Below are 15,541 nucleotides of genomic sequence, written 5' to 3'. Positions count from 1 at the left end.
ACCGGTCCAAAATGGGCTGCCACAGAGCCACAGACTTCCAGAGCTGCTGAAGACACTCGGATATCTATTCCCTCTCTGCATTGATGAGCACTTGGTATCTAAATCCCATGGGCCTGAAAATCCCAGCTTAAAAATCCCTAAATACCTTCATCCACATATCTCTTGGAAAACCAGACCAGGGCTTCAGCCTCTCACCATATGGTCTCATAGGCACAGGTCACTGGGAGGCAGAGCTGTCCAAAACAGTAAGAAATCACCTGCCATATTTGTAAAAAGTGAAACTAAGTTCTCTCCCATCACCCCAAGCAGTTTAAAATAAGCTTGGTTTATGGTCAACTCCACCTTTCAAATAGGTCTTGATTTTATGTAGGAAATGCAATATCTCAGGGATCATGCTCATAAATAGTGCAGCTGTTATCAAAGGACATTTCATCCAAAGGGACTCTCTCAAGACTGGTGGCTCCCCAGTTATAAAATCCCCTCCCCACAGAAAAAAGGGAAGACTTTGCTTAAAAATGTGCCAGTAGCATTCAAAAAAGTAGAAGAGCCTTAAAATCAAAGTCTCTGTATAAATACTATGCAGTTCAGACCCACTGTGTCTATTGGTGTCGATGGTCCTTCATTTTAATAACTGTAAACAGCAAAACTGTGCTGCCACTGCAGACATTGCTAAATGAATCACACAGCTAGTTCCTAGCAAGCACACAAATACTTTCAGGTACAGAAGACAGAAAACATTTTTAAACCAGTACACAATACAGCACCAGAAAGGGCTACATTTGCCCTTAAAATAAAAATAAAATTTTAACAAGGATAAAAATTACCCTAGCATTGATTATGGAACAAAATTGTGACTGGTACAAAATGGTCCAAAGTAGGACAGATTGGTCACATCCACACTGCTACAGGCAGGAACTGCCTGGGCAGGTTCACCCTTTCGGCCACACATCTTCTCCAGGTTCAGCTCGTGTTCCATTGGCCTGAAGACATTTTGGTGTGTTTTCATGGCCCTCTTGGTGTTTTTTCTTCTCCCAGACTGTGGGAAATAACACAAAGACCATGCTGCATCATTGGGATGCTCTTAGCCCATAAAACTGAGAATAGAGCTTGTGTTTCCAAGGGTGTGATGTGAAGGCAAAAAGGTACGTAAGGGTGCTAAGCCCCTGGGATGGCAGAAGGGGGAACAAAGCTGAGTGAAGGCTGTTTGGCACCCTGCTGAGGATGTTCCCTGGCACATGTCCTTCCTCAGCTGGCTTAGATGGCCCGAACCACAATTTTGCCAGGAGTTTGTGAAGAATTAAACAGCATAGATGACCAGAGGCCAGTGCTCCAGTCTGTACTTTGGCCTTCCTTTGTTAACCGATATACATATAGGTCAGCACTGTTTGAGAAGCCCCATGACAGCATCTTATGCAGACTTAATACTTTCTGTCTGTAGCTTTCTCCTTATAAGAAATTAATCTGCTTCTGAGCAAGGCAGAGCTGTGCATCCATGAGCTCCCAAAACACATACATAAGCACGGAGCCCTCCCTGGCACTTGACCGACTGGCAGCATGTGCGTGTGTCCTCAGAGGGGAAGGAGGAGGCAAAAGCACTAATCTGTGAGACAGAAGTGCAACTGCACGTAGCAATTTAGTGTTTCTCACAGAGTGCCAGACAGCTAAATCAGAGTGGCACACACAGATTTCATGTGTCTGGGAGCCAAACGCACATGACATGCGATGTCTCAGCACAAATGTGTGAATGGCACGCTTTGGTTTTAGCAGTTAGGGAACGTACAAAATTCACGATTATACATGTACATGTGAACCATAAGCATGTCTCAGAAGCAGGATACTGACGTGCTGAGAAACCAAGACTATCAATGCTTTCAGAGCTTGAGTCAAACTATCAGGAGCTGGATCCCCTTGAAATGGTTGGAGCTATGATGGTCTACACATGCTGAAGATCTGGCTCTTGAAATAAAATATTCTTTCCATAAGTCTGAAGTGTAAGCTTAAGTCCTCTTCTGAAAATGAGATTTTCCTAAATGTAAGAAAACACCGTGCAGATAGTTACCTGGTACTGGCCACCAGGATCAAGCCCATCCCTGTTAACACATGCACCCGGGGGAGCTGTGGCTGTTGTTGGCAAAGTAGGCACCATAGGATCACCATCTCTATTAGAAGTAGGGGAGTACCTACAATGTAGGCTTGCATAGGAGAAGTCTACCTACAGCTGATTCAGCTTTGAGCCTGTATGCTGAAAGCAGTGCATCTGTAGAAAACAGTTTACCCATGAGGCGGGATTGCTTTGGCTTCACCCTCCACGGGCTGCGTACATGCTGCTAATGAAGCTGAGCAGAAGAAAGCCAGACCTGAGCACATCTGCCCTTTCAGGCTGCAGGACACACAAGCCCTTAATGTTGTTACAGTGCTTAATGTTATGGCCTTATCCTGCTGGGTCTCACTGTGTGATGTATGGGTGCTTTCTACTCAAAAGAGATTTTCAACCTGGCTCTATCCTTCCATTGCACTGCAATCTCTAACTACATCTTGTTCATACCCCAGAGTGTTTCTTTAGTAAGAGAAAGCACTGACAAAGGCTAATAGTTTTTGTAAGATGATGATTAAAGTAAGTTTCTTAATGAGACCCTGATTAAAGTAAGTTAAGCCCATTTTTCTCTTTCATCTTTAAGACAGGTAAATCACACCCTCCCGCTCTGATCCTGCAAAGATATTCAAGAGCAAACTGCAGCTCAGCGGAGCTAAGGGATCCCCTCCTCCTCCTGCAGAGGCACCTTAGCCCCAGCACTCATTAGGGCTCCCACGCACAGATGCCATAGCAGCATCCATGCCCAGAGGTTATCCTTTTCCAAAGGCTTGCACGTGCAAAATAAGACAACATGTTATAATTCAAAAGTTAAACTGCTCCAAGTCAGGCTGAGATGGCTCTTTCTTTCTCAGTTAATCAAGTACAGGGGAAAACAAGGACGGCATTAACTGTGCTTGCTAGGTATGTGCTGTGAAAAGTGCTGGCCTTCTCCCAGCACTCAAACACTTCTCCGAACACCGAGGTGAAGGTAACAGTGCTCCAGTCTGCGCTGGTGAGATGTCTTCTCGGGGGTGCGTTGGGCTGCAGCTTCCGCCACCGCTGCACAGGCACTCCCATGCCCTTGGCACTGCGTGGAGGAGGCACACTGCTGCTGCCACGGCTGCCTCTGGTCTCTGCAGTCTCCTTAGCTACCCAGCCAAGGGACCACAGCAAGGTGGGGATCCCCCGCCTGCGCTGGCAGGGAAAAGCTCCCCTTGCGGGTGGGTGCTCAGCACCCCTGAGGATGGAGCCTCTGACCTGCGGCAGGGAGCAGCCCTGCCTGCGCCTTCCTGCAGCAGCCAGCCTGGGCCTAACCTGCACCAGTGAGAAGGGGCTCAGGGGACGGTACAAAATGGCCCCTGACGGCCCGTAGATCAAACAGGCTTACAAGGAGGGGTGACACTCCTTTACTAGGCTTCCAGCCACCCGTTCCCCCACCTGGGCACCGCATAGCTCAGCAAGGCCTCGGCGCAGAGGTCCACAGCCCCTGCGCCACTCCAGGCTGCCCCCCCACACCAGGGGCATGGGGGCTACGAGCCACCACAAAATGGCGCTGTGCCAGGCAGGTGGGTGGTGAGAGCGCGGGCTGCTTCAGCACCTCAGGGTGCTGGGTCTCTGTGCATTTTGGTTGATGTTGTTGCAGCAAACAGAGCTTTTTAGGGGATAAAAGCAAGCACTGCAGCAACATTGTCTAAATTATGTTCATACCCTTAGAAACACATGATTGCACAGCGCCTGTGGAAATGACCCTGCTGGGCCAGGGTTTCCTGCTTGAAGGGCCTTCCTGTTTCCTCTGCCACACACTGCACCCCCTCTGCCAGAGGCAGGACCCCACTTTCTTTGCAGTTATGAGGTTGTCCGTCTTGGGCAGGAAAAAACCAGAGACTCATCGCTTCAACGGAAATGATAAAAAAAGTAAGCAAAAGTACAAAATAGAGAGCTGGCGATGGTTCCACTGGGGCTCGAACCCAGGACCTTCTGCGTGTAAAGCAGACGTGATAACCACTACACTATGGAACCGCCACGCCAACTCAGCGCCGCAGCAGTGCCCCTATCGATAAGACGCTGGCGCGCTTCCCCTGCCGACGCGGATGCGGTGCGTGACAGGGGGTGGTGTCGTGCGTTGCCCCCCACACACACCCGCGTCGGCGGGCAGCCGTTGGGCACGCGGCGAGCCGTTGGGCTGTGGGGAACAGCTTCTGAGGGCGGGGCGGGCCAGCTCTCTGCAGCAGCAGCCCCTGGGCTTTTCCTTGTCTTTTTTTTTTTTTTTTTAATTGCTAGTTAATTAAAAGTGTAGTGATTAACAAATATCTTAACGCGTTTTCTGCCCCTCGGATAGCTGCAGAGGAGCACTGAAGGGAGTAAATCACTTTAATAGGGCTCATGGCATCGGAAAGCAGAGGTAAGGTGTCTGTGGGAGCGCTGCAGGCTGCCCCTGCGTGTGAGGCCTGCCAGCCCGCAGCCTGGGGCCCGGCCCTCCCCGCCAGGCTGGGCCCAGGGAGGCCGGTAACAGCCTGAGGGGCAGGGCCCCGTTATGGCCTTATGCCGGCTGCAGCGGGGACCCTGAGCACTCCCCTCCCCTGCACGTGTTTGGTACATCTCTGCTTTCAGCCTATGCGCTCCTAACCTCATTGCCTCCAACCCTGACTTTGGAAACAGCTGGCAAGCCTTCCTGCAATCTGCTCGGCTGCTCGGTTCTCCCAGGTAAGTGGAGAACAGAGGTCGCTGGGTTGGTGCGTTACATCTCGGTACCTGGCAGGTGGCCCAGAGCATGGGAAAGGCAGGCTGAGCCCCGTGAGAGGTGTAGCAACACCCCCACTCCTTCAGGGGAACCTGGCTGCATGGATTTTGTGTAAATCACTCATGGGAAGGTGCTCTGCTGCTTACTGTGGGGTGTTTCACCTCTCTTTTCAGCTGCAGGAAGAAGGTGTACATCATTTCCTCAGCGCAGGAGACAGTGTCTAAAATAATGTACTAAGGTGGCAGAGCCTGAAGTTTGTCAGTGACTCTGTAAAGCCCTTGAGGAAGGTGTGTGGTGCCTAATGGATCTGCAAAAGTTGTGGTTTATCCCTTCAGACACAGCATGGGACACACCAATCAGTGTTTCTAGAACGAGGTGTGAAAGCGAAACCATATGCTTTCTAAAATCCACCTTGAGAGCATCGAGGACCTTCCTTTACAAGCCTGGCAGAGGCCCCGAAAGCAGACCCTCCCCCACAACGCTGCTGCATCTCGTCGCGTAGCACGTAAAGCCTGTGTGGGCCTGCACGGCGGGATCGGGGCGGTTGGGGTGGCAGCGGGGCTGGGCTGCGCTGGGCTGCGCTGGGCTGCGCTGGGCTGCGCTGGGCTGCTCGGAGCGGGGCAGCTGCCGGTGCGGCGCCGCCAGCAGGGGGCGCCCCGCGCTCACCGACTCACCGCAGGGCCCCGGGCCGAGGCGTTTGGTGCTGCGCCGCCCGGTCCGTGGGGGTTGTGAATGACACCCCTTTGCAACTGGATTTTTTGGGGGGGAGGGGGGAGGGGAAAGTGTTTTGTTACAAGCAGCATGAGAAGGCCTTGAGTGTGCGTAAGCGTGTCTTTACTAAAGGGAAGCTGATGGAGTACTGTCTGCTAACCCCCTACTTCCATCCAGCAATATCCAAGATTACTCAGGTTGTGGATTCACGGTGCATCTGCTGCAGAAGATGGCTCTTGGTGAGGATGCAGAGTAGCGTGGCTGTTTCTGTGCAGTTCTGTGCCCATCTGCATCAGGTATTCATTCATTCAGGGACTTCTTTGTCTTCTGTTATACCACACAATAATTGCCTTATTTCCTCTATTATGTTTTACCTGGGGTTTTGCACTATTAATTTTACCTCAGTCCCCACCATACTAAATCTTCACATCCCAAAGGGAGTGGCTTCTAGAAGTACAAATTAAGGCACCTGTACAGTGTTTATAGGGCTGTGATTAAAAGTTACGAACAGAAACTCTTATTCGAAATATAAAGGTAGGTTTATGAATTTTCAGAAGCACGTGGTGCCTGTGGGCAAAACTGTATTTTTTGTAGCTAAATATTGTAGTTGCCGTGAATTTTGAAACTAATATTTTTGCTGAAGCAGCAGATGATTTACCATTACAAGGTAGCAATTCTGTCTTTTTGTCATTAGAAGCAATTTCATAAGGACAAGATTAATATGGAGGTGAAGAAATTTGTTTCTATAGACTTTGCTGACCCTCCACCATGTATGTGATGGCTTCACTTTGTTGACAGGTCCCAGTCTTAAAAAAAAAACCAATTAAAAAATTTAAATCCTTTTACATAGTGATCCATTAGTGTATGAGTCAAATCTGTGTACTCTGCTGACCTGGAGATCCTGCTTTAACCCAGAGGCATCTTTTAGGAAGAGACAATCTGGTAGGCTTGAGGCTTCAGAATGTAGGTTTTGCACTCTCTGTGCAGCTTATGGTTCACGAGACCAACAAAATGCAGACCAAGCTGTCATTAGGAAATTCTTGAACCCATTTATTTTTCCTTATGTTGCTTTACTAAGATTTGGCAAAACCTGAGTGCTGTAGATAGCTGTCATCTCTATAGGTCTAAGTGGAGGCTGAAGCTAACGTGAGGGAGGTAGAATTGTACAAATTAGGTTATTAGTCATTGCTTCCCAGAATAATCTGCATTCAACTAATAATTTGGGAAATTCTCCTTTCTTAAAAGAATTGTTCTAATTTTTACAGAAGGTATCCTGATGCTTTCATAGAGTTCTGGTCTAGTTTCTTGGCCTTCAGGAGTCTGGAAGCCCTACATCTGCCTTTCTTTCACATTTCTGATTTTGTGTGTTTTGATGTCTTTTATTCATCATCTCACCCAGAATTGGGGGGGGCAGGGGGGGAGAGATTTCTTTTCCTGTTCATTCACCCAAATTAACCTACTCCTTCTGATTGTGAGAACAGATTTCTGTCGTTTCACTGACTGAGACACAGTTTAAAATTGTTCTGGAATTTCTTTCTTTCTTCATTTCTTCTATTCCTTTTAATCTTTCCGTTTGTGATTGGACAGCCAAGTCTCTCAGACAGGGACTTGTCCCCTGGCTAGTATTTTAAAATACTTTATTGGGTCACATAAAAATAATTCTTTGAGCTTGGTAGGGTAAGAGGAGGGGAACCATATTCAGGGCTCAGAAGGAGCACATTCGCTTAGACTATGGTTATCTTCAGTCTTTCTGAAAAATAATGGTTACATCACTTTGTAGTGGGAGTTTCTGAGAAATAAGCCTGAAGCAGAATTTGAATTATGTATGTCGAATGCCTGCATGGAGGCTTGGTCAGGAGGTTAATGTTTCCAAAGTATTTGGAAAACAGAATATGTGCTTTTACATTGAAAAGGGCTTCTTGTAAAGGGATGTCCCAATTTCTGCACTAGCAACATAACTGGTTTTTTTCTTGTCATGCTAGACTGCTCAACAACATATTGTCAGAATTTCTGGCCTACTTTCTGTTCCAGCTTTTAATGCTAAAACCCTTCTCAGTATCATAAGTGTGTGACATGACTGCTGAACAAAAAAGCAGTAGTATGTGTGACCTTGTTGGTGGGACTAGTATGTTCTCTTCGCCCTTTGTAGGAAGGAGAATGGTCTTGTTTGGTACAGCCTATGTCCTTGGACTTGAACAGGAAAGGTTAATTTGGAAATCACATTTGTGTTTCCTCAAGTTGCATGTTACTGTGATCCCCATAGGTAACTGGAGAGGTGGCTCAGTCCAGCAAGACTGACTCTTTATCAGGTTGCTTAGTCATGGCTGACCACTAAGACAGAGGATGAACAGCTACCATGAATAACAAAAGAAAACATGCAGTGGGGACTTTAAGTCCTACAGAATCTAACAGCCAAGGGTTTGATCCCTCTCCCAGTGATCTTGGATGAAATATTTCTGATGGATTTGTTGGCCATTGGAACAAACCTTATAGCCTCTAATTGTGCAGAGATCTTGGTCAATGCCAATATAGATGCATTTATCAGGTACTGTAAATGTTTTATAAATAATGTGTATCCCCAGAGTGCAGTGGAAAGAGTTTATGACGTATTTTTGCTTGCATGCATTTTGGCGGAACAGTGTGATCATACATAAATGATTAGCTACTGTAACCCTGATCAGGGAAAGTGCACCCTGCCAGAAAAACAAACATCAAAAGTCTTCTGGGTCATGCAGAATTGCCTGGTATGTATTCCACTTACTATCTCGTCTCACAGGAGAGGAACAGCTTTGAAAGTGGAAGCTTGTGTCTGGGACTCCAGAATCTCAAAGGACTAGCTCAGTCAATCAAACCAGTGTATTCACACAGTGCCTTCTGCTCTGCTGTTTTGGCGTTTTAAATATCTTTTGCATATTAACAACTGTATCCGTTCTGTCACGGTAAGGGCAGCTGTCTGTCTGTCCCAAAAGACAATTGGATCACTCTGTCCTTCACAGCGGTGGCTGATGGCAAAAATTTCCTTAAAATATCACATTACAGTATTATTAGTACTTTGGGGCAGGGGCAGGAGGTAGAAGATCTTGCTTTGTTTGTCTCTTTTCTCAGAAATCTTTTGCTCTTTATCCAGTCCTGGTGGGACTCCGTTATGTGGAGAGGCTGCAGGGCAAGGGGCACAGTGATCCCCCATCTTGTGCCCATCCATGTGAAGCTTTCTCCCACCACAGCGTGCTTTATAAACCATGGTCCTCTTTGGACCCACAGGCCTCCATGCTGACTGCACAGAAGTGACTGCTGTGCTCTGTTCCATCACTACGCGCAGCAGCAAGCAGCCCCTCCCCAGCTTTCAGAGAGGGACAGAAGGACAGACCGGGGGAAAAGTTGGTGTGATGAGGATGTGGATGAGTGGTGTTGAAGACTGGGCCCAAAACTGTACCGGTGATATTACAATACCATACTTCTACTGACACCTCCTGGTTTTGAGCGGTTTGTGGTGGATGTGTTCAATATCGCAGTGTCCCCATCGATACACTGCCAGAAGGGGCAGATTCCTCAGGGGCTGTTGTGCCAGCAGTGGGCAGTGACAACTCACCTGCGGTGTGATGGCTCTGCCCTTCCCCAAGCACCCGTGCAGTGACTGAGAATTCGTGGTCAGCAGGGTGAGGAGCCAGGGCAGAGGTGCAGACCCTGCTGCTAGGGGTCAGGATTTGATTTCAAAGCATGCAGCACCATGGCTTCCTGACCGCACAGGGGAGCAATGCTGCAGCCTTCTCGGCTTGTCCCATCCCTTTCCAGTGGTTGCACAAGGAGCAGACGAGCTGAAGCATGAACCGAGTCCACTGAATTCACGGTTTAAGAGGAGAAACATGTGCATGAACATGAAGAAATAAAGTGTACGGGCATTAATGCAGTGCTTCTGAGCGCAAGATTTGAGTGCTTTGTACTTGCCCCGTTATCTGGGTATGACTGAGTGTTTCAGAGGACACCTATATCACTAATGTGCAGATACAATGCCTCATGGTAAATTCAGTATTTCTTTCCTTAAGGTCTTTCATAATCATGCCAATCACATCCAATAACCAAATACCTAGACAGCCCTTAGGTTTTTTCCTGCTGTGCTAGATCTGCTAAAATGCAGATCATTGCCTCAACGCAGCAGAAAGACCGTTCCTCTTGAAAGAGATCATGTGACTCCAGATGCGAAGCAGATAACTTCAGCCCATCCCTTTCTCTGCCTGAGATTCAGGATGCATGGTGACAAACCAGCTCTTCAACAGCACGCACACAGTGCAGCTGGAGGGCTGCAGCCATGAACTTTCACATCAGGCTGGACAATGAATACGGTGTTTTCCCCTGACTGTTTCTGAAGAGCAGCGCTCAAGAAATTTCCTCTCGGGAAGCTGTATAAATAGGTGGAGGGCAAGTGCATTGCAGCTCCTGAGCTCCAGAGCCCCAGAGCGAATCGGAGCACCTGTTCCGCAGAGCTGTGCCCCTCATTGTGCAGTTCTGCTTCCAAAAAGGGGCTGCTTTCTCTTAACAAAAGAATCTTCTAAAGGTACTCTTGTAGAAAAAATCCCGATATTGCTGAAGCAGAAAGAAAAAAACAGGTAATATCTTTGGGTGGGGTGTATGTATATATTTTAGCTCACTTAAAGAGAAAACTGACTTCATCCTAAGTCTGTGTAGGGAATGAATGACGGTTGTATGTGGACTATTTATGATAGAAGAATCTGTGTGCTTCAAACTATAAATTTTGACCTGGACTAGATCAGTTATCCAGAACTTCCGAGCACAGATGAGGTCAAATAGCTTTGAGAATATTTCATGTGCTTTCTGTTTAGGAAGAAGTATTTTATAATAATTTTGAACCTTGTTCTGATGCTTAACTTAAACTTTATTAAAACCAACATGAATTTCAGCTGAAGCATGATTTTCAGTTTTAAACTGACTCAGAAGTCAACACATATTTATGCTGGAGCTTTGCTTTTTCACCACTTTCCCTCTTCAAGTAAGGAGAATTGAATGGGATGTCATTAAGACTCTGCTCATTAACTGCAGAACAGTGCATGATTCGGATTTTGCTTACAATGGGTGTTAACTTTTATGCTCCAGTTGGATCCAGTTTACTAGAACTAACTTGCCGTCAGGATTTTCAGTTTTTTCCTTGCTTCCTATAGGAATCTCCCCCTAGAGGCATTTAACCTTTCTGGAAAGTGATATGATGGCTTTGCTTATACTTCAAGGTGATCTGCACCCCATTTGTCTACTTGTATATGCCATTTCCCCTCTTTTTAAAAAACATTCTCCCCAAAGTCTTGCTGCACAAAAAATAAGGCTGCTTGTTTTGTTTGCTTATGTTCCATACAAAGAAGTGCAAATGTTTTGTTTAAATGTATCCTTTATTGATTTTACATAGCATGAACTGGCATTCTCCCATCATTTTTCTGCAGATTCTCTTTGGATTTGCCTGCAGTTCCTGCACTCAACAATTGCTCAAACAACCTCTGCAAGTTCACACCTTTGTAGCTCTTGCTTTTATTTCTTTTTTTGTAGTGCATTTTTGGGGTCAGGAATATGAGTACACCTTAATGAGCTGGTCTGTCTTATTCTCTTTCAGGCATTGCTGGCTTTCCAGTATATTACTACATCCATTCCGTATTGATTCTTGGCCCAAACACTGAGATCTGTCAACACAGCCATCGCTAGAAATTATTCCATCAGTTCTATATTAAGCTTAGCCTTGCTTCTCTGAGCAGGCTGAAGAAATTATCTGTAAACAAAAAGGCTTTCTCATTTCTTTCTTTCACATATATATAATCACTGAAAGTCACTTGATAGAAGCATCAATTTGTCCCATGGATGTAAAATAAGAGAGAACTAAATACATACTGCCTTGCCTGTGTTTGATGTTCTCGTGCCAGCCTCTTAGCACACCAAATTCAGTGTCGGTGTCAAAATTACAGCTCTTGTGCCATAGCTAGGTTCTCTTTCACTCTGTTAGTTGACTGTGGCTGCTTCATCCTGCTTTTTGCTGAGTGGGTCTTTTTAGCTAATGAAAACTTTTAACTCATCTCTAGATTCCTGTCCTTGACAATCCCAGCTCTGGCAACAAGACAGTTTTAAAGAGTTGTCCCTCTACAGGTGCTACCTAGGTGTTGTGATTTAATGTCTGGGCTCTCTTCTCTAGGGTATTTTTCTCTTTCCTGCTTCGTTCCCTCAGCAATGCACAGCAGCAAATCCATCACAAACCCATGTTAAAGGATCTCTCAGTTCTCTTCAGTCCTTGTTTCCAAAGGAAAACAACTTTTTCTTGGAAGAAATCTGTGAGTCACAGAACATTAAAAAATAGATAGCATTGGAAGCATCCACCCATCCATCCACCTGATCCTTATGGAGAAAACTCTCCCTATCTCATCACCTCTCCAATCACATGTACCTTCTAAGACATGAGAGTACCTTCTAAGTCATGGGAGATCATAACTATCTGTTCACAAATATGTTTGAGAAAGGAGCAAGTAGGGAAACAAGGCACATTGCTGGTGGTAGCTGTTGAAACAACTTGTAGGGGAAGTAGCATAATTGTGGAAATCCCATATTAACAAAAATAAAGGGAAGAGCCTTTCATTCTTTGCTTATCAAAGGTAAGAAACAAATGGGACAAAGCAAGAATAAGAAGTTAAAGCCTAGTGGCTCTTATTCATATGGCTTCCACATCCTCAGGCTTGACCTAGCTTACACTTGTCCGCCAGCAGCACAGCTCATCTAATTTTAAAAGATAAGGTACGCTTGAAAGGATAGCTCCCTCCCAAAGGATCTTCAGGCTGATTTCATTAAAAATCAGCTATAAATCTTTACAAGATTTCCATTATTCTTGAGGCAACCTGGTCTTTACATGACTGACAAACTGGAAGCATGATTGATTTTGGGCAGCACCTATCATATCCAGATCAAATGGTGCTGATTCATTATCTCTGTAAATCAGGCTTTCGACAGCTCAGGTTCTGAACCCCAAATTTCTGAGCACTTGCTACAGTGTAACCTTCAGTGACTCCTATCCAGAAAAAGAGCAGCATATGCCACTCCAACTTAGCTTGATGCACGTCTATTGGCGTGGTTGGAATAACATTTTATTTTGCTTCAGTGGATGGGCTGTGTATTTAGTGCCTGTCCATCACAAAAATGCCTTTTTGTTGAACTGAAAGGTAGCAATTTCTTGGAGTTATGTCTGAAAATGGGACAGGTCACTGGCTTGTAGAGATTGAATTACTGCCTGCTTTTTAGTGGGCATGACAGATTCTGTCTTAAGGGTGAATTAGTGGTATAGTATCCAGAATGCTAACAGAGCATTATGTCCCAAATTCTCATCCAGCTACCTTGGCTCTCTGAAGCCTTTTTCAGTACCTTGGTAATCGCCCAGATTTCCATTTCATCAGCCAACATTTGGGGAAGTTTTGTAATGACAAATGATTCTTCACCAGACATTGCTACACTGCATGGTAAATAACTCACAGAAATTACTCTAATGTTTTAAATGCTTGGTTTTCAACCTTCTTCCCTTTGGAAGGCCTTCATGGCCTTTGCCCAGTATTTTTTTTATGTCTTTGCCCAGGAAGGCAGGGTTTGGCATGGAGCAGGAGTTGGCTTGAACAAACCTACCTAAGGAGGGGGAGGCAAGGGATTTCTTCCTTTGAAGCGGCTCAGTCAGGAGCAATGAAGAGCCCGGGAAGGGGGGTGGGGGGGATGGGGTAGCACTGTCTCTTTCTGCAGTGGCTTGTTCCCCTCATTCATGATTCTTACAAGAAGGGAAGAAAGTGAATTTGCTGAGCCTGGGTGGGGACCCTGCATGCTGCAGTCTGGACATGCAGGTTGGTGGCCAGGAGGGCTCTGAAGCAGCTTAAGAAGCCATCAGGAAATAGGGTAGTAGCTTGGATGCTTACTGTGTCCAGCTTAGGATGCAGATATTTGGGACTGAAGGTGATGATTATTCCCCTGTACCAGCTCTTTGATGCCAGATTTGGCTTTGTTAAGAGGTTAACGATAGACTATGTTTGTGCAAGTTTTCCTCCAAGCTTTGAGTGTATGTTTCAGGTTTCATTTACTATCACTATAAAATTTCTGTCCCTATGTCTCTTTTTTATTTCTTTGCTCAAGGAGGTGATAGAAGTCCATGAATTTAGAGGTAGGTGGAAGGAAGAGTGGGAATGACTGGGAGAAAAGCTTAAGCTGTTGAAAGTAGGGTGTGACAGTGATTCAGATCACCCTTTCTTGGGCTATTCCATTGTTTGGTAGGGCTTGGGTGGAGTCCTGAGAGGTGTGATGGTTCTGTTTGGGGCTCCTGTTGCCCAGTTGCTGGGCATACACTGACGTGCCCTTTGGTGAAGACAGTCTTGCTACAACAGGACTTAGATTGTAAGCTCTATTTTGCTCTTGGTACTAGTCTTCAGATCACAATTCAAGTCATGGCTGGCTGTTTTGAGATGGAGCAATGAAAACCTGAGATTTTCCAAAGAGGGCAAGTGCAAAAATGTTATTCAGGAGAACAACAATGGTTTGGAGAGAAGACTGATTTGAGCTATTGGCAATATCAGTGCTGTATTTGATGCTGCCAAAGCCACGGATTGGCTCAAAATTAATGTAACAGCACTTTTTTGGTTTTCATGATAGCTCCTTCAGAGAGAAGAAAAGCAGTCCATTGTAGGGAAAAAACCCTAAAATCCTTCTTTTCTGAAATAAAAACTGACTCAGAAGGAGACAGAACCAGTTCAAGTGTAGGATACCCTTGTGTTGTGGGACCCTGAAAAATAGCCCCACAGGTATAAAGAGTCATATGTTATTAATATAATATGTCATGACATGTTATAATCTAATACAAAATAATAAATATATTAAACCTGCAAATAGTCCCACAACAATAAATGTAGTCTAACTATTGAAATTGAAAATAGGCATTTATGTTTTTCTCTCTCTTATCATCCTGTTATTTTTACTTCTGCTAGTAAAGCCAAAGGAAAAGAATAGTAGTTAAGCATTCATTATATGGTAATGAGTTTCTTCTTTGTTTTAAAATTCAAGTTAAAAGAAAAGGAATATCAATGAAACAAAACAAATGTAAAAATGTAGCTGTCAGACATGCTAGAGAGAAACATGTATCCCTGGAGACAGGGAGAGAGTGGGGTCACTGTGATCATGTAAGAAATCTTTAGCTACAGCAAAGTTCAGTCTCTCTAAGAGCATCAGTGACTTTCTTGTTACTTAGAAATTAATCCATTTTCTATCTCAGGGGAATTGCATTCATTTAAACTTGTTGATTAGGAAGTGTGTTGCATTAGTGAATGATACCATTGAGTGAAGGGCTGAGCAAGTGCCAGGAGAAAAACCCAAAAGGCCACACTGCAAAATGTACTTTGTTCATTTATTTAATGAAACCCGATCGTTTCTTTAGAATGTTTCAGTATAAATGCGACAGGAAATTGGATGGTTTATTTAAATGAAATCTGATAATAAAGCAATTTACAATGGCGCTGTTTCCCCTTGTAAGTGCGGTGGTGGTGACACTGTGGGTTAAAGTAATAAATGGGGTGGTAGGGCACCTTTTCAAATCAATAGTGTTAGGAGGACTGAGGTTTGGGGTTTTTTTAGCAGTAGTATCAGATGTAATTTTAAGGCCTTAAAATTCTGCAGTTCCGATTTTCAAATCACAAGAATGAAGAGTAACATGCCTCTGTAGTCCCTTGTCCCTGGTAGTAAGGCTTTAAATAGCTATGCTTCAGATTAAGAAATCACTGGTGCACATTAACTTTCAGCTAACATATAAGGAGTAAACTGTATTAATTACTGAGTTCATGTCTTGAATGCAAGCTGATAGTAATCAAATGTGAAAAAGAAACCTAGTGTGGTTCATCAGGTCCAGTTTGTGTAGAATGTGCTGTACAGTAATTTGTTATGAGCAGTAGGTAAGTGCGATTCTGTGTTGTCACTTTTTTTTTTTTTTTTTTTTCCCCCTCCTCCCCTCTCCCTCT

The 15,541-nt window shown here is 45.0% G+C and overlaps 1 protein-coding gene and 1 non-coding gene across 6 annotated transcripts in view; one reads left to right on the top strand and one right to left on the bottom strand.

Moving 5' to 3' along the window:
- Positions 1–4,020: 4,020 nt before the first annotated feature.
- TRNAV-UAC lies at positions 4,021–4,093 on the bottom strand. Its single transcript has one exon. It is a non-coding gene; the product is annotated as a tRNA-Val (tRNA).
- A 155-nt stretch (positions 4,094–4,248) lies between these two features.
- PPEF1 (protein phosphatase with EF-hand domain 1) overlaps positions 4,249–15,541 on the top strand; it is a 42,131-nt gene continuing 30,838 nt past the window's right edge. For 2 of the 5 annotated variants that reach the window (XM_037377251.1, XM_037377247.1), the window contains exons 1-2: positions 4,249–4,777; positions 5,703–5,821. The gene's annotated coding sequence lies outside the window, so the exon portion shown is untranslated. Of the gene's footprint in view, positions 4,778–5,702; positions 5,822–9,687; positions 10,130–15,541 lie in introns of those variants that run through there. The other 3 variants (XM_037377248.1, XM_037377250.1, XM_037377249.1) reach the window with 3 other exon arrangements.

The sequence above is a fragment of the Falco rusticolus genome, chromosome 2, assembly GCF_015220075.1.
Source record: "Falco rusticolus isolate bFalRus1 chromosome 2, bFalRus1.pri, whole genome shotgun sequence".
NCBI classification, from domain to species: domain Eukaryota; kingdom Metazoa; phylum Chordata; class Aves; order Falconiformes; family Falconidae; genus Falco; species Falco rusticolus.
The sequence above is the reverse complement of the archived record's forward strand: the minus strand, read 5'-3'. Positions and strand labels throughout refer to the sequence as shown.